The sequence below is a fragment of the Petaurus breviceps genome, unplaced genomic scaffold (assembly GCF_028583685.1).
Source record: "Petaurus breviceps papuanus isolate PSGF00001 unplaced genomic scaffold, PetGlider_PUasm1.0 214, whole genome shotgun sequence".
Classification (NCBI taxonomy): domain Eukaryota; kingdom Metazoa; phylum Chordata; class Mammalia; order Diprotodontia; family Petauridae; genus Petaurus; species Petaurus breviceps.
Genome location: NW_027185863.1, coordinates 3705830 through 3731245, shown reverse-complemented (window position 1 = coordinate 3731245; position 25416 = coordinate 3705830). Strand labels below are relative to the sequence as shown.

Here is a 25416-nt window from a genome sequence, read left to right as displayed (position 1 = left end):
AGGTAGATTGGAGATCCTCTCAGGAAGGAGGCACTAACATTAAGGAAGACTGGGAGAGACTTCTTGGTCAAGGTGGGACTTTAGTTTGAAGGAAGAGACTTCAAGAAGTCAGGGAAGCTAGGAGGCAGAGGTGAGGAGGGAGAGAGTTCCATTAATTCCTCTCTGATAAATGTCTTAGATGTTCTATTTTTTCAAAGTTTTAAGTATTTTTCTTGTCTCATGGAATCATTATTCTCTAATTATCAGGGAGTTAATTTCTTGGGTAACATTTACCACCTTCTGTTCTAAGCTATTATTCATCCACATTCTTTCCTCTACAACTTTCATTTCATTTGAAATTGCATTTTGTATCTCCTGTTAATTAATTCATTTAATTCAGGTTCTCTTATGGTCCTAGTTGCCAAATCATCCTTTTCTTTAAGGCTCTACTTAGACTTGTAGAGAATTCTTTTTAGGGGTTTGCTTCTTGGACTCCTCTCAATCCACCATATTTATTGTACTTGGCATTTTCTTCTGTTTATGCTCATCTCCAATCTCAGTTTCTAGACTCAGACCTTGTACTTGAGTCGAGCTCTGCTCCTTCCTATTCTTTTGTATGGTGTGGGCAGATCCTGTCTGGTCCCCTGGATGCTATTAGCTAAAATTGGGTTTCCGTCTTCTACAGGAATCCCTGGCTTTGGGCTCAGATTCTCCTAATGGCTAACCTTTGGTTTTGTCCCAAGTCCCTTTAACTGAACCCAGAGATGGTTCCATCTTTTGCTATGATTCTGACAGACCCCAACTCAATGGTGTAAATTATACAGGTAGCAGGCCTTCTGTAAGACATAAAGTACTTTACTTCTGATGTATGCCCTGGTCCTTTTTCAGATGTGTTCTGCACGGACCCTGGGCTGCCCAGCAATGGGTCTGGTCCTGTCTCCTGGGATGTGCTCAGGTATGGTCTGAGCTTGTATGAATGCAGAGCCTCTCATAGTTTCTGGTCATCTTGCTGAACAGTCCTGGACTGGATAAGGAATCATATTTTAACCATTTTTTCTTTGGTTTTCTTTATCACTTGCTTCTGGTGACTTTTAAGAGTTTTACTGGAATATGTGGGAGATGGTGACTCTTCTAGGTCCTACCACGCTTTCACCTTTCCAAAACTTGCTCTTATTTTCTAATTTGTTAGCTCCCAAACAGACAGAAGTATTTAGTAGATTACTGACCAATTAAATCAGGCAAATATACTTAAACAAAAATCCCAGGCAAAAGTGAAATCATATCCCATATAGATTAAAACATTAATATTAAGAATTTACTAATCAATTAAACAAACATCAACAAAGCATTTCCTACATGTAAGTCACTGCATTGGGTTCTGAGGAAACGAGAAATATTACATTGATCTCCAATTAAAGGAGTTTATCATCTAATAGGGAGAATATAAATAACACCAAAACCTATGATAAAAGGGAAAGTGGGATTAACGAAAAGAAGTCCTGGCAAAGTACTGCCTATTTTGAGTCTTTTGTGGGATTTTTTTTTTGCCATATTTATTCATTCATTCATTCATTCATTCATTCATTCATTCATTTTTTTTAAAAACAATCGGGGTTAAGTAACTTGCTCAAGGTTACACGGCCAGTTATTTTTGTGTGGGTGTTAAGTATCTGAGACCGGAACCGATCCCAGGTCTCCTGACTCTGGGGCCGGTGCTCTTACTCACTGCGCCATCTGGCTGCCCCTGCCATATTTATTATAAAAGAGTGAAGGCAGAAAGAGATGAGGGCTTGAAAGAGAGGAATATTAGAATAATAAAATTAGGAATATTAAAGTCAGAGGAGTATGAGAAATATTAAAAATTAAATCTAAAGAATTTTTAAATTAATCAGACACGAGAGAAAGAAAGGAAAGGTTTAGAGTCTGAGAAATTGAGAAGACTGTGGTGTTGCCCTAACTTAGACTTCAATGGAGCTGTGATCTCATTGTTGTGAGACTCCCTCTATTAACATGGATTGTGTTCTTTCCATATTTTCTCATCCTGCACAAGTCCAGTACAAATTCTCTTACTGATTCTCCACAGAAAGTCTCAGCAACATGCTGGGGCTTTAATCTATGTCAGTGACTCTCAAAGTGTGGTCCACAGATGACTGGGGGTATATGAGGTCCTTTCAAGAGATCTGTGAGGTTAAAACTACTTTTATAATAACATTAAGAAAGACATTATTTGCCTATTAAATTACTTCTCCTTCTTCTTCAAGTACTTCAACCAAAATAGTATATTATAACAGATTGAATACAGAAGCAAATACGAGCATCCAGCTGTCTTCTCTGAAGCGAGACATTAAAAAGATTTGCACAAATACTGTAATTTGGAAAACAAAGCTACTCTCCTCATGAATTTTTTTAGTTTTAAAAAATAGTTATTTATGTTAATCTGTAATGGTTTTGTTATTATTTTAAATTAATAAACATTTTAAACATTTTATCTGCTTTAATATCTAATATAGTATCAATATAACTCACATGAACAAAAGCTCTTCAGAGTCCTCAATAATTTTTAAAAGTGTAAAGGAATCCTGAGACTAAAAAGTTTCAGAATGGTAAAGTCTTTTCACATGTGGTGAGTACCAATGCAACCCTTGAGACATGATTTTTTTAATCCTTTCACCTGAATCATATTTCTTGTGCCACTCCTACCATAGAGGAAATAACTATAAAGGAAATATACAACCTACTGACATGTATGCATCCCTTCATTACCCACAACATTTATTCTTCAAATATTGAGATGTTCTAGGAACCACAACCATATAACAAACACATATCTTTTGTGTTGGGCAGTAGCTGACAATCATTAAACGTACTGAACAATTTACCAAACTTTCTATGTTATCTTGATTTTTCTTTAATATCAAAAGCTAATACTAATTGATTTTTTTATTTTTTGTATTCTTAAACTACACAAATGGGAAGAGATTGTTTTTTTAATACTTGTTACTTTTTATTACCTTATTATACCATTTATAGAAATGCTTGTTATTCCATAAATTAAAATGTGAAAAAAAGTTATTTAAAAACTAAATATGATAAATTATTATTTTTTTAAAAGAAGGAATTAGAGGGCAGCTTGCAGTTGGCTAGCCATGGTTCATCCATACTCATGATGCCCCTCTGAAAAGTAGGGCATATTCTCTAGAAAACAAGCCACGACTTAAGACAAGAGGCAGTTTTGAGGAGTAGAACCAAAGTGATTTATGAAGAGAGCCAGCCCCGGCTGCTGGGAGCTGAGCTAAAGATTCAGTGACCTGCCAAACAGAGACGCCAAAACTAAGGGAAGCAGCATAAGGATACCATGAGAAGAAAAAAAGACCCGGTGGCCTGTAGTCTTAGAGGGCTGAGTTGCCTGAGACCTACAAAAGGTCTCTACATAAAAGTCTTGGTGCAGTTTTAAGATTTTTGGTAAGGGGGGAGACACCTATATGACTCTTTGCATGGCTACTCTTACCATTGAGGTTATGTGTAGTTGTCAGAGAACACAACCCAGGTTTATAAGAGAAATATTATGTGTGTGTATAACCTTCCCCCCTCACACACACACATTTTACTACTGTTCTTACATCTCCATGAGAATAACACATCATTGCTTTGAATTAAAAACATAAAATACCAGAAGTTTCCAATCTACCTTTCACTCAATGTATCCCTTATTTACAAAAGCTACCTGAAAACACTCTTCACAAATCAATCATATGTGTCTTTGTGTGTTTGAGTGTGTCCCCTTCCTCCCAGGTGCCAACATGATGTAGCGGGGAAAGATCACGAGACTTGCCATGAGAAGACATATTCAAATCTTATATCGATCTGAAAGGAGTTTTGTTTGCTTTCTGGAGGGCAACTGGGGTTAAGTGACTCACCCAAAGTCACAGGGCTAGTGTGTCTAGTGTCTGACGCTGGATTTGAACTCAGGTCCTCCTGACTCCAGGGCCTGTGCTCTATTCACCGTGCCACCTAGCCACCCCCAAGTCCCTTCACCTTTGAACATCACTGTCTTTCTCCTCTGAATTTTCTAGCTTATCACTGTCCTCTCTAAACTGTGGTAGAAGAATTTAACACTGTACTTCAGATGAAGTCTAAAAAGGGCAGAGCACAGAGGGGACTACTGCCTTCTTGCTATGACTGTCAATGAAGCTCAAGGCATCTCAGCAGTTTTTATGGATTCTATATGATGATGCCGACTCCTACTGAGTTTGTAATCCACTAAAATCCCATGCTATCCCCCCATCTTGAATCTATGAAATTGATTTTTTGAAACTAAATAAAAAACTTTATATTTCTCTCTCCTGAATTCAAGACTCATAGTCACCCAGTAGGTTCCACAAGAGAGCGAGATACATCAGGGGGAAAAAAGGCTACGCCTATGTTCCATCTACTGGAAATGCTTCAGTGCAGATGGTATTGACCACTCACTAAAGCCTCCCTCCCCCCCAAGTTTGTGTGATCTGAAAATCTGAAAAGCAAGAAGTCTGTGCCTTTATCTAAGGCACGGATAAAAACGTTAATCACTGAGGACCGAAAGGCAATACCTTAAGCACCACAATGGGAGGAGAAATTATGCCACATTGAATTGAACCATTAATTACTATTCTGAGTCTAGCCATTCAACCAGATCCAAATCCATCCAACTGCATCATGGTCCAGTCCACGTTGCTGCTTCTTTTCTGTATGTACAATATGAAATACTTTAATAAATGCTTTGCTAAAATCTAGGTGACATATACAGCTTAGCCCTGACCAACTAGCAAAGTAAATCCGTCACAAAAAGGAAATAGGGTCTGGCATGACCTGCTCTTGATGTGATCATGTGATCTGTGATCGTGGATTCTTTTAGAGATGTTTATTAAACAGCTCTTTAATGATCCATCCTGGAATTTTCCCAAGAAAAGTCAAGTTCACTGGCCTAGACTTAGCAGCAACCAGGTGGTGAAGCACAAACTAGATGCACAAACAGATATGGAGTCTGGAAGACATGAGATCAAAAGCAGTTTCTGACATTCAACTAGATGTGTGACCATGGGGTAGTCACTTAGCTGCTGTCTGCCTCAGTTCCCCAAATGTAAAATGGGGATATTAAGAGCATCTAGCTCACAGGGTATTGGGAAGTTCAAATGAGACATAACAGGCACTTAATAAATGTTTATTCCCCTCTCCCCTCCCCTCTACTTTACAGACACCATCCACTTCCCTTACCTTTTACCAACAAATTTTACAATTCTCAAATAAGCCTACAATGAAAAAAAAAAACAACCACTTTATTTTCTTTTAGGTGCTTTCTTCACCAGTTTCCCAAACTAACTTGCATTAGGTCATTTTAGGCTTGAAATACAGTGATCTAATTTGTAAGTGCTTATGCAGATGATATGGAGGTATGGAAAACCCCAGACATAAAACAGGAAGAAAAAATCTTTTAAAGAAAAAAAAATTGAATTAATTTAGTAATTTTTTTTCTGGAAAGCTATCACACGAAATAAACATTTCAATTTTCATTACTCATATTTAATATTCCATAGGAAAAACTATCAATGGCATCAACCTTTTCCTCATGGAAACTTTATTCATCTAGAGCTGAATACAGTTTGGGGAAATGCTGTTGTATGTTAATAGCTACTTCTCTTACAATTCTGATATAGTGATGGCTGCTGCAAATTAAAGACTAATAATAGGCTAATAACAATAAATTATAATAAGTAAATTTTAGTTGTCACTAAATAAATCAAAAAATGAAAAATTAACAATAAGAAAATCATTATAGCCTCTAACAGGTACAAGGAAAGAGTTTACTGGCCCCAGTCAAAAGAAGAATTTCCAGGGGCTAAAGACTCCCTCTCCACAAGGGCAGACATTTGTACATGGATAATGGGGAAACAGGTCTTCCTGAATCATGTAGCAGAGACATGCCTTGAAGATTGACTAGACTGAACCTTATACACCGATTCCGCTCATGCAGGAGAGCAAGAACAGACATACCCATCCTCCCTACCTCCCCCAAATTATCTCCAAGGACTCTGAAGTCTGTAGGACTCAGGAGGCCTATGTGACGTCTCTCTACTGGCTAAAAGAAAAGGGAAGATATGGAGATTGAACAGGATGATGGTGGTAGAGATAAGCCTAAATAATTGTTATGGTTTTCTGGACCAAGGTTGAAGATACCAGAATAATCTTACAAAGACTGGGAAGAAGAATGCATGTGGCATTAGGTTTACTTACCTAAATAAGGAGACCGTAAACTGAAATTTAAGGGGGAAGCAGAAAAATTCTGTTGTGCCACAAACTCATTCTAATACATGGCAGAATGCTGTGTTTGGATTCAAAGGGCCACACTTGAGGACCTAGAGGGACACATGTAGCCTCCAGGCCACAGGTTCCCTACCCTTGGTCTATAGGATACACATAGACTGGGTGGCAGACAACTGGAAGAAGAATGCTAGAAAATATTTAAATTAGAATAAAATTATAAACATCCTCTGCCTCTCCAGATAAGCATTAAGATCCAAAATCAGCACAGAAGCGCCTTCTTTCTCTCAGTCTCCTGGCTTCTACACCCTGCCCGCTAAGCTACAGAAAAAAACCCTGTACTTTTAGCCAGTGATCAACTTCAGTGTGCAAATGATTTAGACCTGGAAAAGATTCCAACAGATCATCCCCTTATTTTCCAGATGAGGAAAATGAGGTCCAGAGAGGTTCTCTGATTTGCCCAGTACACTACACATAGTAGGCAGTCAATAAACAGTTGGGGGCACAATGTGCCGGGCCTGGAGTCAGAAAGACTGAGTTCACATTTGGCTTCAGACACTTACTAGCTGTGTGAACCTGGGTAAGTCACTTAATCCTGTTTACCTCTGTCTTCCTGTCTATAAAATGAGCTGGAGGAAGAAATGACAAACCATTCCAGTGGTTATCTTTACCATGAAAACCCCACCTAAGATCATGAAAAATTGGACACAACTGAAACGATAATGACAACATGCAATGTGCTATACAGTAGAGGGAAAAATAAATGCCAAATGCAAGAAAAAGTATAAGTTAATGATACCGAACAAGATTTGAGCAATAAAAACATGCTGTAATTATGAAAATGTTATATGCAATCTTTCCCAAAAGTTTTATTAAAAATTTAAGGTTCCCATAGCCCCTGTTCTAACCAGATCTTTCCACCAGGAAAATTCAAGCTAGCAGAATGAAGCACCTACTGTGTGTATACAGCACAACATCTGATGTAAAAAAAAAAAAAGCCTGGGATTGGATGGCCTCAAGGGTCCCTTCCACCTCTAATGTTTTCACTCAATAAAGGGAGATAGAAAATAAACAGAATATGTACTTCTTATCTTTTTTAGACACAGAAGAGCTTTGGAGCCCATATATCTACTACTCTCCCTTAATTCTGACTTCCAGCTCCCTGATTTTTCAAGGCTTTTCTCTACAATGGAGATAAATAGTAAGAGAGCGAAGCTATTCGTTAAGTTTTATAGCAACAGAACTGGCCTCGATCAGACACACAACCTTGGGGTGCTGATCAAATCATAAGAGGCTATTTCAACTGAGGAGAGAAGTGGGACAGTAGAGAAATACTGCTTCCATTTCAAGTGAAAAATGAAACATATCCTTGGAAGGAAACTATGATCAAAAACGGAAAGATTTTTTTCTGATGAAAGAAAATGAATGAGAAAGAAATCTTTAACTTCTTGGCAAACATTTTTTTTTGGCTAGAAATGAGCTAACTTAAAGGATGTACTTTACAACAAAGGGATCTTAAATGGGTATTATTTAAAATATTTTTTAAAAGTCATCTTCATTAAAGGCTTGGGAAATAAGGCTGATGGTTTTTTCTTGGGGGTGGGGGGTGGTGGAAGGAGGAGTTAGGAAAATTCTTTAAAATTCCAAACAAACTCAGTTCTCTGAAGGAAACCAGATGTCAGCTACAGCTTTAGAAAAAAACAGACTAGCAGGTCATCACAATGTCCACAATGATATGATGCTGGTTAAAACTCATTGCAGGGAATAAAACTGTCAAGGGCTTTTTGTAAAATAGAATGTTTTGTGGGTTTTTTTGGAGGCTTTGTGGGGGGCAATAAAATACCAGTATCTTTATCACTTCTCCTCTAATAGTTTTATAGTTTTACATTTCTCTTTAAACTCTAGCCCCAATTATTTTGTTTAATTTCAAATCCTTTTTTTTCCTTTGATGTAAAAAAGTTTAGGCTAATAAATATACTTCTGTCAAACATAAACATAAGCTAATTATTTCAATTAAACTATCCTAACCATTTTTAAGCTACTCAAAATGACTGAGTATCAAAATTGACAGGTCAGAAAAAAATAAACACAACAAAAAACTGATTTGAATTTATTCATTTTAATTATTAAAGGTGAGATGTAAGCAGGAAAAAAACCCTCAAAATACATACCATGCTACTTGAAAACATGAAAATTTGAAGCTACCAAACTAATCATCTTGCCACCCAAAAATCCACTCAATTTCTTATGTATTAATGACAATTACCCAGGCTTACAATCCCAACATTACCTTATATTATATTTCTCCCTCTCTTAAGTCCACTCACCAAATACTAAGTATTCTACCTCTAAAACATTCCCCTATCATTCCTTCTCCATTTCTTTGTTTCTACTTTATAATCTCTCAGTTACAATGCTGCCATAATGTCCTAATAGGTCTCCCTCTTCCCTACTGTGGTGCAGTGGATTTCAAGTCAAAGGGCCTGGGTTAAAGTCATAGCTTTGCTATTTATTATCTGTGTGACCTTATACAACAAGTCACTTAACCTCTGGATCTTAGTTTCTTCAAATACTGAAATATTTAAAAGATGAACTAAATCATCTACATAATTTATCTTTCCAGCTATATATCCTGTGACTATTTTCCTTGCATTCTCTACTTACACATTATCACTAATCTCTTCCACATACTAAGTTCCAGATAAAATGAACTACCACCTACCTATTCCATATATACACTGTTTTACCACTGCTACATGATTACTCAGATTTTTCCTACAGAACCTAATTGCACCTGTTTAAATCATAAATCTAATTGAAAGCCCTGTTAAAATAACATTTCCTCCATCATAGTGCTAATTGATGAAGTGCCCAGTCTTCCTCGTGGTGGACTATAGGTACAGAACACATGTATACCACCAAATCTCTCCAAACCTGGAGTAACCTATATAACTCCATAGACCACCTCTCCACCTCTATCCTAGCAAACCTACTTCCAAAGCTGGTAAGGCCTCTACCCCTTATTGGTGAATTCTTCCCCCAAGCTCCATTTGAGAAAGTACCCATTCCAGTCATAGTCTCTTCCAACACAAATTAGTCCATGACTCCAACTGTCTCCCTTCCAGCCACCATTTTTCACCTCCAGTTTTTTGAAGACAGGGGCTATCTTTCTTTTTACTTTTATCTGTATTTTCATTATGTATTCCCAGCATTGTGTTGGTCACATAGTAGGGGCTTAATAAATGCTTTATTAATCTACTTATATACCAGACATGGTAAATATGACATTTTGTTTTGTTTAATTGTACTTAACTGTATTTCTTTGTCATAAAAGAGGAGTTCTATAGAGGAGGAGAGCAAGAAGGGGAAGTTAGGAGATAATTTTTTTTAAATGGTATCAACAAAACAATTTTTGAAAGTGAAAGATGGTAATAAAATGAAATACAATGCTATCTCTTCAATGAAGTCTTCCCTAATATTCCTGGGTGAAAACCCCCCACAAACTCTTCCACAACACTCATTAATATTCCCAGTATTATAGTTTCTCATGTATATCTTTTATATCTTGTGATATCCAAGTAAGCTGCTGGGGTAGAGGGGATCTGGGGAGTGACAGGTTGCTCTGGGTTTAGAAAGTTTTGATAGCACACAATTTATTCTGCGCCAATAGTCCACCACTATCAAGAGTCGTCACTAGTGCTTAGCACTATTGTAACAGGACTTTGAATTATATTTATAATTTAAACAGGCAGAGTTGGTTTCCAGAGGAAAGCTGTGAATAATATTGTAGAAGCTTTTGCAAGTGCATGAGCAAGGATTCTTTCCCCTTTTATGTCTTTGGATTTCCAATACCTAGCACAGTAGCTAGGCACACAGCAGGTATTAAGAATGCTTGCTCATTAAGGTCCCAGAAGAAATTCTCATTCCTTGAGAACCCAGGTACAGGCTTTTCCCAAGGAGGGTCTCCACATGCTATTATTTCTTTATGAATGTATTTTTAAGAGGTACATCAATAAAAGTTATCGTTCTAGTAAACTACCTAGAAATATTTTTTAAATGAAAGCCTAAATTTAAAGAAAAGTATCTACAAGAAATGCATATTAGGAAGTCCCTATGGGAAGCCACTCTGTCAAATCTCTCCTATCCTCAGCACAATGAGACAAGCACTTCTCTGAGGTATTTGTCACTGAAGAAATAATCATCTGCAACCGATCGGATCGTCGATTCCTGGGAGCAACAGGCATCATAGACATAATTTTTTAAAAAATCAAGTAAGAAAAGCACTAAGGACCCTGTCAAGAAAACCACTCCATGAGGAAGTAAAGGCTCACTCAGTAGAAATAACATCTTCAGTTCAGTGAGAGGAAAGGAGTCAGTGAACCCTATGATGGCTTCATTAAGAGTAACCTCAGGGGCGGCCAGGTAGCACAGCAAGTAAGAGCACCTGCTCCAGAGTTGAGAAGACCTGGAGATCGAATCCCGGGCTCAGACACTTAGCACCCACCCAGAAACACCTGGCCGTGTAACCTTGAGCAAGTTACTTAACCCCAATTGCTTAGGGGCGGCCAGGTGGCTAAGCGAGTAAGAGCACCGGTCCCAGTGTTGGGACGACCTGGAGATCGGATCCCGGGCTCAGACACTCAGCACCACACCCAGAAATAACTGGCCGTGTAACCTTGAGCAAGTTACTTAACCCCAATTGCTTAAAAAAAAAAAAGAGTAACCTCAGCTGACACATCAAATGAATGAATACAGAAAAAACCAAAAGGATGTCTGGGAAGAAAGGTTGTGCCAGAAAATAAGGAGAGGTTTACTCAAATCTAAAAAGAACTGTTAAGACTTCATTTCAAAGGGGGAACTGAGAAGAAATAGCCTCAAAGAAAAAAAAAGAAATTTTCAATTAAGGCTAGGAAGAATGACTATCCTAAAAAAGAATGGCAAACACAGACCCCAACCACAATGTTTTCCCTATCTCCTGCATAAGATCTACAAGTGAGACCACTATCCCAGGGGCCCAAAGAGAAGGATTCCCTCATACCATTTGGGATTAAGAGGGAGTGGTCACCAAATACAGGCAACAGTGGAAAAAAGCTGGGAAAAGATAGAAAACATCCTGAACAGTTTTTTTAATTTATTTTTTTGCTTTTTGGAGGACAATTGGGGTTAAGTGATTTGCCCAAGGTTACATGGCTAGTTTTTGTGTTAAGTGTCTGAGGCTGGATTTGAACTCAGGTCGCCCTGACTCCAGGGCCGGTGCTCTATTCACTCTGCCACCTAGCCACCCCATTCTAAACATCTGAAGGCAGATTAAGAAACATTACATGTGACTTCACATGTATAATGACTATTGTATTTCTTGTGAAATTTCTTCTGTGAGAGAGGTAAAGGGAGGGAATGTGGCACTGAAAATAAAAATTAGAAACATTGCATAAGGCACCAAAGAAAAACCCCCCATAACATCATATTTTTGAAAAAAATGATCCTAAAAAAAACTTGTCAACTATCACCCATTACTCTCTTCTTTTGCAAATCTATAAATTGCACAAGCAAAATTTATTCTCACATCAGAGGATCTGATATGATCAGAGGACTGCCATCAGTTATGAAGTAAGTGGGTTTTGTGCCAGATTTTCAACCATCAATCAAATATGTGCAAGTTTGGCAATTTTTTAAACTAAATTTCTTATTGATATCTTTTAGGATTTTTTATATCACTAAAACTTCCCTCAGTATCCCTCCCCTCTGCTCCCAGAGGCCCATCCCATATAACAAGAAGAGGGAAAAAAATTATCAAAATTGATCAACACATCAAAAAAAGTCAGAAAATATGTGCCTCTGCAAAAGGGTGAGGCAAGGGTGCCTTCTCATATCTTTCCTTTGGAACTATGGCATGACTGACAATTTTCAGAAAAATGTAAAGAATATCAAATCCCCACATGCTGTACATTCATGAATTACAAAAGGCTTATGACTCATTAGAAACAACTGCAATACTGAATACCCTGCATAACAATGGAGAAAATCCAGTATAGCATATGTTTATGACAAAGAGATAAACATGTTAAGTGAGAACTGAAATCAGGTCATTTGCATAACTTTACTGCACACACACACACACACACACCCATACCACAAGGTGACAGAATCTCAAAATTGTTCATGACTACCAAGGAGGTACTGTTCCAATACCTTGACTGGAAAAGCAGAATTATGAACACCTCAGCTACTTGCTTCTCGAAGATGAGGGTATCTTGGGTGTTGCTTGAAGATGTCCCTTCAGAGTTGCAAGAAAAGCTTTTTCAGCTAACAGGAGGGTACATAAGTTGATCACTGTCAAGATGGACCTTAATTAAAGAAAGAAAAAAAGAAAGAAAAGTAGATGAGAAATGAACAGTGACCCCCAAAAAGCATGGTAGATGTAAGATGAGATAAATGTTGCAACAGTAGTGGAATATAATATGGAATATGTGGGGGCGGCTAGGTGGCCCAGTGAATAGAGCACCAGCCTTGGAGTCAGGAGGCCCTGAGTTCAAATTTGACCTCTGACACAACACAAAATTAGCCCTGTGACCTTGGGCAAGTCACTTAACCCCAACTGCCCTACCTTCCCTTCTCCAAAAAGAAAAATATATATATATAATTTGGAGTATGTATGCCTTGGTCACCCAATTCCAGGATTCAATATTATGAATTGAAAAAAAGGAATGATAGGAGAACAAAAAAGCCATCAGAATCACCTTTAAAGTCACTTATTTCTTATGTCCCCATCTGAGCTACAAAGTGGATAGAAATGTGGTGCCTTAAGTCATGAGGATCTGATACTTATTAGGTGTGTGACCCTAGGCAAGGGAGTACCAGCTGCATCTAGGGAACAGGAATATCAGAGCAACGATATCTAATCCCACAGCATCTATGTACGGGATTGTAGGCACACAAGAAAGGGCACATTTAAATTCTGCAATTAAATTCAATGAACAAAATTTCAAGTATCTGCTACACAGACCACTACTGTACTAGGCAGTGAGGGACAGACATAGTTTCTCCTGTCAGGGAGAACAGGCTAGAAAAGAAACAGGACACATAAAATAACACATAACAAATGCAGAAATGAAGCAACCAAAGTTGAGGTGAAAAAGATCCTTATCAATTGGGAGGGGGAGAGGCAGGGCATCTGAGTAAGCTTCATGTGGAGTGTACTTGGAAACCAAATATATTTTACTAGTTATAACCATGATCTATAGGGAATGAAACAGGAAATCACAGATCTGATCAGATCATAGCTCTGAAGGGGTCTCAAAGACCAGTGAGTCCAACCCTTATTTTACAGTGAAGGAACTATGCATAGCCTAGGATGGCTTGGTCAAAGTCACACAATTAGTAAATGTCAGAGGCTGTCAAGGGTGGGATTTGAATACAAGGCCTCTGACTCCCAGAACCAATATTGCTTTCACTATACCACGCAATCTCCAAATACTTAAGTCTTTCTTACTCTTAAAATAATCCTTTAACTATGTAATAATTTTCAACTAGCCTAAAATGTGTCTCCTTCATAGCTACAGCACTATACCAAAACAAATTAAATAAGTATAGTCTTTCCCATGTAGAATATATTTTTATGAGTTTTGGTTGTGGGTTAGCAATAAGGTGACCATGAAATGTGAATTCTAAAATAACTTATTCTGTACAAACCAAACACTCCATGTTAAGTATTTTAAATATCTCAAAGATGGGAATTAAAAAAAAAACTATATTCTGCTTAAGTGAATCCTCAAATAATACAGATTTTAGGATTCAGATTAACTTTTTTTTTCTCCTAAGGTCCTCAAAGATCTTTCAATAATCACAACATTTCTCTCAAGTAGATAGGGAGGGAAAACAAATTGAAAGCCCATTTTAAAAAGCACACAGAAGACAGACAGATGACAAAATTACATCAAGTTTACAGGAAGCAAAAACCCCATATTTGCTGAATCAGTCTTTTTTCTAACCGTGTTTGATCACAATTCTTCTCTGAGGCTGAAAACTGAGCACACCAGGAAAGAAACGACACTGAAAATGCTTTGCTAAAGTCCCTAGCATGTCCTTATACAGTCTTATACCCTCTACTTCAGACCCTTCCATCAGGCAGAGGAGCCACAACCAAAAATTATTGGGCCCAGTGACGACTCTAAATTGGGAATTGGCATCCTTCAAATTACTATTGACCCCTTTGTTCCAGCAACATCTGTTTGCTAAAGGGGGGAGGGGAGCATCTAATAAAATGCTCTTCTCGTCTGACTAAGCTAGAAAGGAAAGTTTGTTGTTTTTTTCCTCTCTAACTCAGCAACTATCCCTAATGTATGATGGTAACAGGACTGGACTAAAATCAGTAAGACATGAACTTTGGGGTTTTCTTTTCTTCCCTCCCCACCACTGGGGTTATAAACTTCCCTTGAACAATCCACACTTTCTTCTGACCAGCAATAGCATACATTACAGGAAAAGAAAAGATGTAAGTTTAACTGTGTGCATTTAGCTTAGGACTTCTCCCCACCTGATTTCCCCATGTCGGTTTTTCCTTTCTTATTTAGGAAATTCAATTATAATGGAATTACCATACTACACAAGAACTCCTGTTCTGTCAGTATCAATAACAAGGGACCAGAAGGCTTCCCGTGACTGTCCTTCATTACTAAGAAACTGTGAAAGTCACTGCAGCTATATCAGTTAGGAATTTGAAGGGAGTAACACGATATATTGCACTTCAACACTCTTCCCCCATTTAGTGAACATTCTTTTAACCACTAAGGGCATACTCTACTAGGCTTGTGGGTGCAAAAGATACCAACAGATCCCTTTGTCGGAAAATAATAACTGTTTCCTTCCCTTTGGGTGACTGTGGAGTCAGAGGGCCTGAGTTCAAATCATGCCTGACACAATCTGTCTGACATTAAGCAAATTACTAAACTGCAGATACCTCAGTTTCCTGATCTGCAAAATGAGGGAGTTGGATTAGATGGTCTCTGAGGTCCCTTTCACAGCTCTACATCAATGAGCCCCCCTCTAAATCCACTCAGCTCTCTCTCTCTTCCTCAGAATCCTACTGCTTGGCATCCTACATGTTAAAGTAGCTAGTCATTTAATCTACCTCACTGTCACCCTGTACTTAAGAATTCCATTAGCCACAGTACCTTTCAGGTTTCTGGCTGGAGCTCCAGGTGTCTCTTGTGACCTGGGGGGAACATGCTGACTGTGCAAGACTTAAAACTAGACTTACTGTGAGTAAAGCTAACACCACCCTTTCCTATCCCACCAATGATGTTTCTCTGAAAACAGATGCCCTTTCACTCACAGGAGGTTTCAGGAGTATAATCTCCCTAAATTTTTTGGAACTTGGAGGCCCATTTCATACTTAGCAACCTCCCCCTGCTTATGTGGGTGAGCCCATCATAAGCACTTGATCCCAAGAACCAGGTTCCTCCCTCCTCATTCCGCCCAAAATCTCCCAAGAATTCTGTAGACAACTTCCTATAGTTGGGCTGATAAATGGCATGACTGCCCTGGACACCAATTCCTAGGAATGTGAACCATCTCATTCCTAAGAGGCTTTTCAGACCAACCCTTGGCAATGATTCGCTTTTCCATGAAGCAGCCATGTGTCTATTTTTTTTTAATACCACAGTTCCTAGGATGATCAACTGGTTCATCACTATAATCCTGGATGACCTGAAAAGTCTGGCAATGGGCCCCTGTGAAACAAACATTGTGGAAAATATCATTATCAATTATTTATATACCATAAGTAAAAACCAGGGTTTGGCAGGAAGGTGGCAGGCAGGTAGGTACACAAAGCATTCAACTTGGAGTCAGAAAGATTCAAGTTCAAATCTAGCCTCAGATACTTAATAGTTGTGTGACCCTGGAAAAGTGACTTATGCTGTCTGACTCAGTTTCCTCAACTTTATAAACTTAATAAAAAGAGAGATAATTAATAGTGACCTACCACCCAGAGTTGTTCTGAGGATCAAATGAGATATCTGTAAAATGCTTAGAACTGTGCCTGGCACAAAGAAGGTCCTTAAAAAAAAATACTTGTTTCTACCCTTAATCTTATACTTATACCCATTTATTAACTACTGTAAATACTACCATCTTACTTTTGACCACTGTCAATTGGGGTTTACTATCCAGCAGAATTATGATCACATATCAAGTGATATGACATAAGGCTCAAAGGCTTTGCTCAAGTGGATTTAGGCAAGCCTACCCCCTAAAAATGGACTCAAGGAACACAGATTTCAAAAAAGGGAGGGTCCCTAGTTCAACTCCACTCTTGGCCTGAGGCCAAGGGAAGTTTAAGTGACTTAGTCAATGCCACACAGGTAGTTTTCTTCTTATAAACCCATGTTTTGCAAGCAGATGTTTTGTATAACCATCTCCAGCCTCAGTAGCCCCTTAGTATGTTTAAACCAATCAGCAGATACTGGGAAGCCCACAGTGCCTGTATTTTGATACCTGGTGATAAGGGCTTACTGCCAGCATGTTTCAGGCATCATTTACATTAGAAGCTACTCCTAAAATTTACATGATAAGTACTTATACAGTCACACTGACTAGGGCCTTGTCTTGCGAATTATGTGTCCAATTTGGTTCAGTAGAAAAGAACCCCTAGAGTGCTTCATTACCAATTCCACCAAGATGAAAGTGTTTCATCAATATCATCTGCGAAATTCCCCCAAATGACATTCATCCTTCAATCCAAAGTGCAATGTCCTTACCAGGCTTTTGATTTCAAATGTGAAGTTTCAACCTCTGAGTGAAAAAGCTGATGAGAGTGCTTTCAATAATCCTTCATGTTTAGTTAATATCTTCCTCCTAGGTAAAGCAGGAGTGATGAGGCATTCTATTTAATTCATATTTTTATTCTTCTCCAGTCTTCTCTCAAGACTATCCACAACACTGAACTCCTACCCATTCTTCAAAGAGTCATAACTGCTAACAACAATAATAATAATAGCTAATGTTTAAGTAGCTTACTATTCACCAGAAACTGCTAAGCTGTTCACAATTACTATTTCATTTGATTGTCACAACAATCCTGGTAGGTAAGTATTGTTATTATCTCCACATTACAGATGAGAAAACTGACGAAGATAGAGGTTAGGTGACTTGCCCAGGATTACAGGGTAAATGCCTGAGGTCACATTTGAATTCAGGTGTTCCTGCTTCCAAGACAAAGCATGTTATACACTGCACTATCTAACTGACCCTGCAAAGTTTCCTGAAGTCAGGCACCACATTTCATTTTTCTTTTATTTTCTGAATGAAAAGGGGAATTTTCCTTAGAGAAGTATCCCACGAACCCATAACTCTTCAAAATGCCCCTAACAAAGACATTTCAACCACAGAACGTATTGAGACAACAAATAGGGAAGCCAAAATATCTAATTGTAATCCTTCTGGGTCAAACATGTGCTCAGAGTTGAAAGTGACAAGGGAAACAGGACCTTTATGGCTAAACTACCCTAGAAACATTCCTTAAAAGACACAAATAGCACCCCTACACACACACACACACACCAAAATGGGAAAAGCTGACCGTGTTACACCAGTGTTTCCTAAACCCACCCCACCACCAAAACCATCATTCCACAGTATTCTAGAAGACAGGTTGAGGTTTTATTAATATTAATGAATTTTAGAATCATCGTGAAATTAGAGCTGGAAAAATCTTCATGAAAGAAGAATAAATAAATAAACCAACCCCAACATTTTACAAATAACAAAACTGAGGACCAAAGAGCTAAAGTTACTTGTGCAAGGAGACAAAGGTAGAAAGCACAGCTGGACCTGGAGGTCAAATTCAGGTATCTTACCACTCCTCGGATGACCAATGAATTTGTAATCCATTCAAATATGTTCATATGCTGCCACTTTAATATGATCATATAACTGCCACTTACTATCTGTGTAACCTTGAAAAGTCCTTCATCTCTCCAAGCAGTGCTGTACCTAGAGTCAGGAAGACCTGACATAACTGTGTGACCCTAGCAAGGGTCTCCATTTGTCTCATTTTCCTCACCTGTAAAAAGGGGATAGTAATAGCACCTACCTCTCAGGGATGTTGTGAGGATAAAATCAGGTAATAGTTGCAAAGTGTCTTGCAAACCTTGGAGCATTCTATAAGGGCTAGTGTCAGCATTATTATCTGTGGAACGACAGTTCCTTCCAGTGTTTGCTTCTTCCCTCTAACTTTACTATAGAGGCAGAAGATAGAGCCAACTTCTCTCTTTTCCTTCTCTTCTATAAAAGTCAACCTCAAAAGCAGTCATCATAAAGTCTTTTGAAGCCTGTACTTCCCAGGTGACCACATTGTGCTCTAGAAAAACAATTCAGCTGAAAACTACAGAAACCTGTCATTTTATAACAAGAATACTGTTTACTAGAGGGTTTTTTTTAACTGAACTGCAGATGGATGAAATGAAATCTCCTACACTTTAGCGTGTTATCTCTTAACCCCACTAAAACAAACAACAACCCCACCCCCGAGATTCTATATATTCAACATTCCCAATTTTCTTTCTCCTTTAAAAAAAATTAAATTATTTTTAAAATATTTCTTACCGTGTTTGGTACCTTGACAATCAAAGGCAACTAGATGGTATGATGGATAGAAAGCTAAGTTTGGGAGTCAGGAAAACCTGAGTTCAAATCTTCCCTCAGATGCCTACTGGCTGCACAATCTTGAATCAGTTATTTCACTTTTCTGTGTGCCTGAGTTTCCTCATCTGCAAAAGTGAGGGGATGTGGGGAGAGGACTTAGATGGCCTCTTAGGTCCCCTTTAGCTCAAAATCTATGAACCTAGGATATACATTTATGTACATATGTTTAACCCCTTGTATTTGCATGCTTTTTTTTCTTTTCATTTTACTTAGACTGTTAAATTTATTGACATATAATTGGGCAAAATAACTTCTTATAATTATTTTAATATCTTCATTAGTGGTAAATCCACTCTTTTCATTTTTCATACTTGTTATTTAGTTTTCTTTTTTTTTAAACCAAAATAGTCAATGGTTTATCTATTTTTTTTTCATAAAATCAACTCCTAGTTTTATTTATTAATTCAATGTTTTTTTTTTCTGAGTACAATTTTAAAGCTAGGAAAGCCTTAATATTTAGTGAAACCCACTCATGTTACAGATAAAACAAGACCTAGAAAAATGGAATAACTTTTTAATTTATTATCCTATTTTATAGAAATTAGATCAAATAATTTCTAACCAACAGAATTACCTATTACATTATTTCTTCCTTGGACCTACAATATAAGGTACATGCAGTAGGAAAATTAACATAATTAGGTAATTTAATGCAGTCTCCAATTATATGATTTTATAAAAAGCTATGGACAGAATCAGAAAGGAAATAAGGACGTGAAGAGAAACCTTTCAAAAAGAAAATCCACTGGATGAAATACACAATAACTCATGTTTCAAGATGAAAGGGGAACTCTAGGCTATTATGAATGAATGGGAAAATGATACCAAGAGAAAAATTTGTATCTCTTGTTTGCGAGTACTGTAATTTCAATTTTCTATTCATTTGAGACTTTAATAAGAGCTGTTGCCAAGTAGACCAATAGCTGATATATAGTTAGAACAATTTCAAAATAAACATATTTAGTTACTGCTCAGTAAGCGTGCACATTTTGTACGAATTCTTTAAATAATGATTTTTGTCCCCAACTCCATAATACCATGTACCCAAAAGAACAGCAGCATCGATCACATGGTACCTGTATGCTACCACATTGTGGCAACTTTTGTGTCGTTCTTAGAATAGTGCTACTTCCCTAACAACTGTACTTGATTAGTGTCTAATTCACTGCCATTCACTAAAGCAGATTATGTCAAATTTCATGGATGTGATCTGTTAGCTGGTCACAGAGAGGGTGAATAAGTCAGGCAATTAGTATATAACATAGTATTTGAGCTCTTTGTCTATATATGGCATAATTTCCAGTTTATTATAGCAATATACTGTATACGTCAAAATCTCATGGAAATGAACTGAGCAATATAGTAATCTCTGTAGTCTGGCAGTCCCTTTAGAGGTAGGAGATGGGAACCTTTGGAAAAGGAGAGTCTCTATTCTTCTAGACTTTGGATAGGAGAACTAAAGTGAGGCAGGTCTTACCCTAAGAGGTCAGTGAATCTGGAAATCCTGGTCATGCCTGAGACAAGAAAGTGATGCCACTCTGTAAGCATGTATCAGTCCTATTTCCAGTCAATCCTCTGTACCTTAGATCTGGATGACCTAAGTCCCTATAAGGTAACAACTTTAATAAAATAAAACTATACGAGCTGCAAAAATAGGAAGAAAAAAAAAAGGCTGATCACAGGTAAGTCAGAGGGAAAGTTCTCAAGTTCCTTCCTGGTAATACCTAGAGAGTCCAGATGACATACAAAAACTCTAAAGAGTTCTAAAATGAGATTAGAAATCATCTTGTTTAAGATCTCTTTCAGATCAAAGTCTAAGGTGAAGAAGATAAATGAATCAGACATAAATAGGTTGCAGCTAGGTGTAAATGAAATGCTAGACTTGGAAGTCAAAAAGACCGGAGTTAAAATCTGGTCTCAGACATTTATTTGTGTGACCCTAGTCAAGTCATTCTTAATCTCCCTCAGCCTCAGTTTTCTGATCTATAATATGGATATAATGATAGCACCTACCTTTTAGGGTTGGGAAGATCAAATCAGATAATATGCGTAAAATGTTTTGCAAGCCTTAAAGCAGCAGATAGAGGTGCCAGACCTAGAGGCTGGTCTCAGACACTTACTATGTGACCCTAAATTTTAACTCTCTCTGCCTCAGTTTCCTCATCTGTAAAGTAAGCTGGAGAAAGAAATGGCAGTATCTTGGCCAAGAAAATCCCAAACGGGGTCAAAAAGAGTTGGACACAACTGAAAAACAACAACAATTATTCTAGGGGACACAGTAAGAGTCACAAAGGACCAAGGAAATCTGGATCAACACCCACAATCTGATAAAACCTTTTTACTTTTATCTCTCCAGCACACAGTACACATTAGGCACTTAAATGTTTAAAATCAATAAACCAGTCCCTTATATTTCTTTTCTATCCTATGATGCCTAGCACAATACTGGTAAGTATATATATTTTTATTGATTTACACGATTTTTAAGAACTATGTATAAACTCTGAGGTTCGACTTCCTTAATGTAAATTCTGTAAGTAAATTTAAATAAGAGTTTGAGCCCCACAAAATGTTCCATATGATATTTTTGTAATTAACTAATTATTTTTGATTTGGGTATTAACATCAGGCTAATACTTGTTATTGTGGCTTCAGCAAAAACGCTGTTTAAATCATATCATAGAGAAAAACATACTTAATATTGAGATGGAAATGGTGAGTGACAAGAATCTCAAAAATTTTCTTAAGACAACTGAGAATATGTTTCATTATAATGTGGACAAGGTTAAAAGAAAAGCAACATGAAACTAAAGACGTAGCCACATCTAGTTTCAGATAGTGTCAAAACAAAAGTGGAGCATTACAGTTTTAACAATTAATTATTCATTAAGCATTTACTATATCGTGAATGGCTTCGAGTCTTGAAGACAAGATGCTTGACCTTGTTGACCTAAGTTTTATTCTCTACAGAATGAAGCTAGACTAGAACAGTAAGTCTCAGGGTGTGATTTAGTGGCCCTTGGTAGGGTCCCCAAACCCCTTTAAAGGCATCTATGAGGTCAAAACTACTTTAATATTATAAATACCAATAGATATATAACCTTAATACATAAAAGCTCTTTAGGGGATCCTTGATCATTTTAAAGGATATATAGATCCCGAGACTAAAAAGTTTGAGAACTTATGGATTAGAAAATCACTGAAGTTCATTCACAGTGCCTTATGTGATATGGTACCATATGTCAATCACTTCATGGTCAACTTGATATTGGGCCTCTCTAAATTTGGCAAGTCTAGCCCTTCCAAAGATAGACACACACTTTCTCATAGCCAATTAATGCCTCCAATTAATCAAGACTACGTAAGAGCTTACCCTGCTGCTGACACAGCTTTTAAGAGACTATCATCACCTTTGTGTGACCACGAGAGACATCAAAGGAATACTTTGTTCAAATCCCAGGTATTATGGAAAATACGGCAAAACAGGTAGCGCAGTGAGTAAGAGCATCAGCCCCAGTGTCAGGATGACCTGGGGATCGAATCCGGGCTCAGACACTTAGCACCCACCCAGAAACACCTGGCCATGTAACCTTGAGCAAGTTATTTAACACTGATTGCTTAAAAAAAAAAATACTGCAAAATAGTTGTCCACAAGGAGATGCTGCAATTTGAAATTTAGTCTTTAAATAAATAATCTACTTAAGATATTAGATAACGCTATATGTCACTTTTCCCAAAAAATTTTCCAAAGAATTTCTCACATTAAAATGGTCATATATATATACACATACATACAGACATGTGTATATACACAGACATTTGCATACATATGTATATATATGTGCATGTATATATGTATACACCTACATATATTTGTTTCAGTTCTCTCTGACTGAGGTTTTCTTGACAAAGACACTGGAGTGGTTTGCAATTTCCTTCTCCGGGATCATTTTACAGATGAGGAAACTGAGGCAAACAGGGTCAAGTGACTTGCCCAGAGTCACACAGCCATTAAGTGTCTGAGGCCAGATTTGAACTCAAGTAGATGAGTTTTTTTTTACTTCAGGCCCAGTACTCTACCCACATGCTACCTAGCTGCCCCATATGTATGAGTATGTTTGTGCATACATACATGCATGTATACGTATGGACGTATATAGATATATACATATAAACACACCTAAATATGTATATATAATACTGATCGATCGATTAGTTTGACTGTAACCATAGTAGTGTGTGTATAAAGTCTATCAATTAACATTTAAGTGCATATCACATCCCAAGTATTGTGCCAAAGAATAAATAAATGCAAAGAAATTTCTATTTGTCTCCATATCCAGAATAAATTATCCATCAATCAATATTCTGTAAAACTATGATACTTCCCCTAAATTTCAGAGACAGAAACTCCTTAGACTCTCAGCTAAGCCAATGATGTCAAGTTTAAATAGAAATAGATCCCTGTGGGATGCAGATTGACTTAGAAAACCACAAATTAACATTATCTGTTGTTGTATTATATTTTTATTTATTTTGTTAAACATGTTCTAATTGCATTTTAATCTGGTTTATGCCTCACTCCAGAGTTTTACCTGTACTTCACACACCGAGTTTGATACCACTGAGCTAAGCTCAGGTACACTTAAGCTTGTTTCCATTCGTTATAACATTATAACATTCTGATTAAAAAATACTTTTTTTTTACACGAACACAAAAAAAAGGAGTCTTGAAATAGCTCTTACATTAATATATTTCAACATTATTACAACATTCTTAGCCTCTTTTTTCTGATTTAATTAGAGGCTGATGTGGATATTCATTTTTACCTTAAATTTCAATTTGGCAATATTCAATTATGTAATAAACAATAACTATATACTCAAAAATTAACCCAGGATCACATATCTATTAAGTGTCTGAAGCCAAATTTGAACTCAGGAAGACGAGTCTTCCTGACTCCAGGCCCAGCATTCTCTCCACTGCACCACCTAGTTATTCCAAGAACATATATTCAAAAATTAGAGCTCATTTAAGGGTTATGCAAGTCCTTCCCCCAAGAAACTTATAGACTTTTAGAGGGAGAAGACACGCAAGTAATACAATAACAATACAGCACAGTGAGAGAAGACATGTGGAATGGTAACAGAGCTGGCACTGGAATCAGTAAGATGTGTTTAAATACCTTCTTTGATGTATATTGTCTGTGTGACTCTAGGCTTCCAAGGAAGTATATGAGTTGGATTTTAAAGGACAGACAGAAATTCAACAAAGAGAATTTAATGGGTGAAAAGGATATGTGATCAAAGGAAGTTAAAAGTGGTTATGTGAAAAAAGACAGAAAATAGTCCAGTAAATTGGGGGTGGGGTGGGGAGAGTTTTAATATTGGCAGGCTTTTAATGTAGTGTAATACAAGGTAGATGACTGGCAGTGATGTGAAGAAGGAAATAAAGCAAAGGCAAGAGAGAAGGCTAGTAATAATTTAGGCAAGTGACAATAAAAATCTGAACTACAATGATGGGAGTAGAAATGAGATTAAGTGGGGGAAATGATGGGAACAATCCTGCAAAGGAAGAATGAATAAGGCTTTGCAAATGAGTGGACAGGAGAGGTAAGGAAGAGAGGAGTCCAAGAATAACATAATGGAAACTGGGCAAATGGCAGGCCCATAGTAAAAAAATAAACATGTGTAGGTGTGGGAGGGGATGCATATAAATAAAAAGAAATACAATAAATTTGTTCTAATTCTAAATTAATTCCATTCTAGACATGTGAAGTTTGAAGTACAGGGAGGTAGGCCATGCAGGTGGATTTCCTGTAGGGAGCTAGAGACAGGTGTGTGCCTATTCAAAAAAAATAAATTAACTAAATGAAAAGACAGACTTGCGGATTATCTGCACAGAGGTGAATAAGAGTTCCCGGGGAGCCAGGGATGAGAGGCTAGAGAAAAATGTCCATAACAAAATCCTGGGCAATGCTCACATCAGTAGGAGTTGGGAAGAGAAAATAATGAAGACGGTAGATCGCCTAAAAAGCTACACAGGAGAATATGCATAAGGATCTCTGGTGCCAAGGGAGGAGATGGTATACAGAGGGTGTGGGGCAGCAAGTGCTAAAGTCTCCAGTGCTCCAGAAAGGTCAAAGAAGTTGAATTCTTGAAAAAAGGTCATTAGATTTGGTGATTCTAAAGTCATATTTTACTTCTGAAAGGGTAGTTTCAACAGAGCTGTGGTAAAGAAAGTTAAATGTTAAGGAACTAAGAAGAGGATAGATGAGAGAAATTTAAGCATTTGGTGTAGACAATTTTTCTTCTAATAAGTTTGTTGAGAGAAAGAGATAGGCAGAAACTAGATGGAGCAGAAGGGATGCTAGAGAAGTCTTTTATTTTTTAAAGACTGAGAAAATCTGAGCACTGCAAATCTGTTTCCTTGCTTCCTTA

The 25416-nt window shown here is 37.5% G+C and overlaps 1 protein-coding gene across 10 annotated transcripts in view; it reads right to left on the bottom strand.

Annotated features, from left to right (window-relative positions):
• The window catches only part of NCK2 (NCK adaptor protein 2), a 202648-nt gene that overhangs the window by 123833 nt on the left and 53399 nt on the right, over positions 1 to 25416 (bottom strand). For 7 of the 10 annotated variants that reach the window (XM_069093978.1, XM_069093976.1, XM_069093973.1 and 4 more), the window contains exon 2: positions 12463 to 12617. The exons of 1 other annotated variant lie outside the window; for it this stretch is intronic. The gene's annotated coding sequence lies outside the window, so the exon portion shown is untranslated. Of the gene's footprint in view, positions 1 to 12462; positions 12618 to 15443; positions 15559 to 17030; positions 17133 to 25416 lie in introns of those variants that run through there. 2 more of the 10 variants (XM_069093975.1, XM_069093974.1) reach the window with 2 other exon arrangements.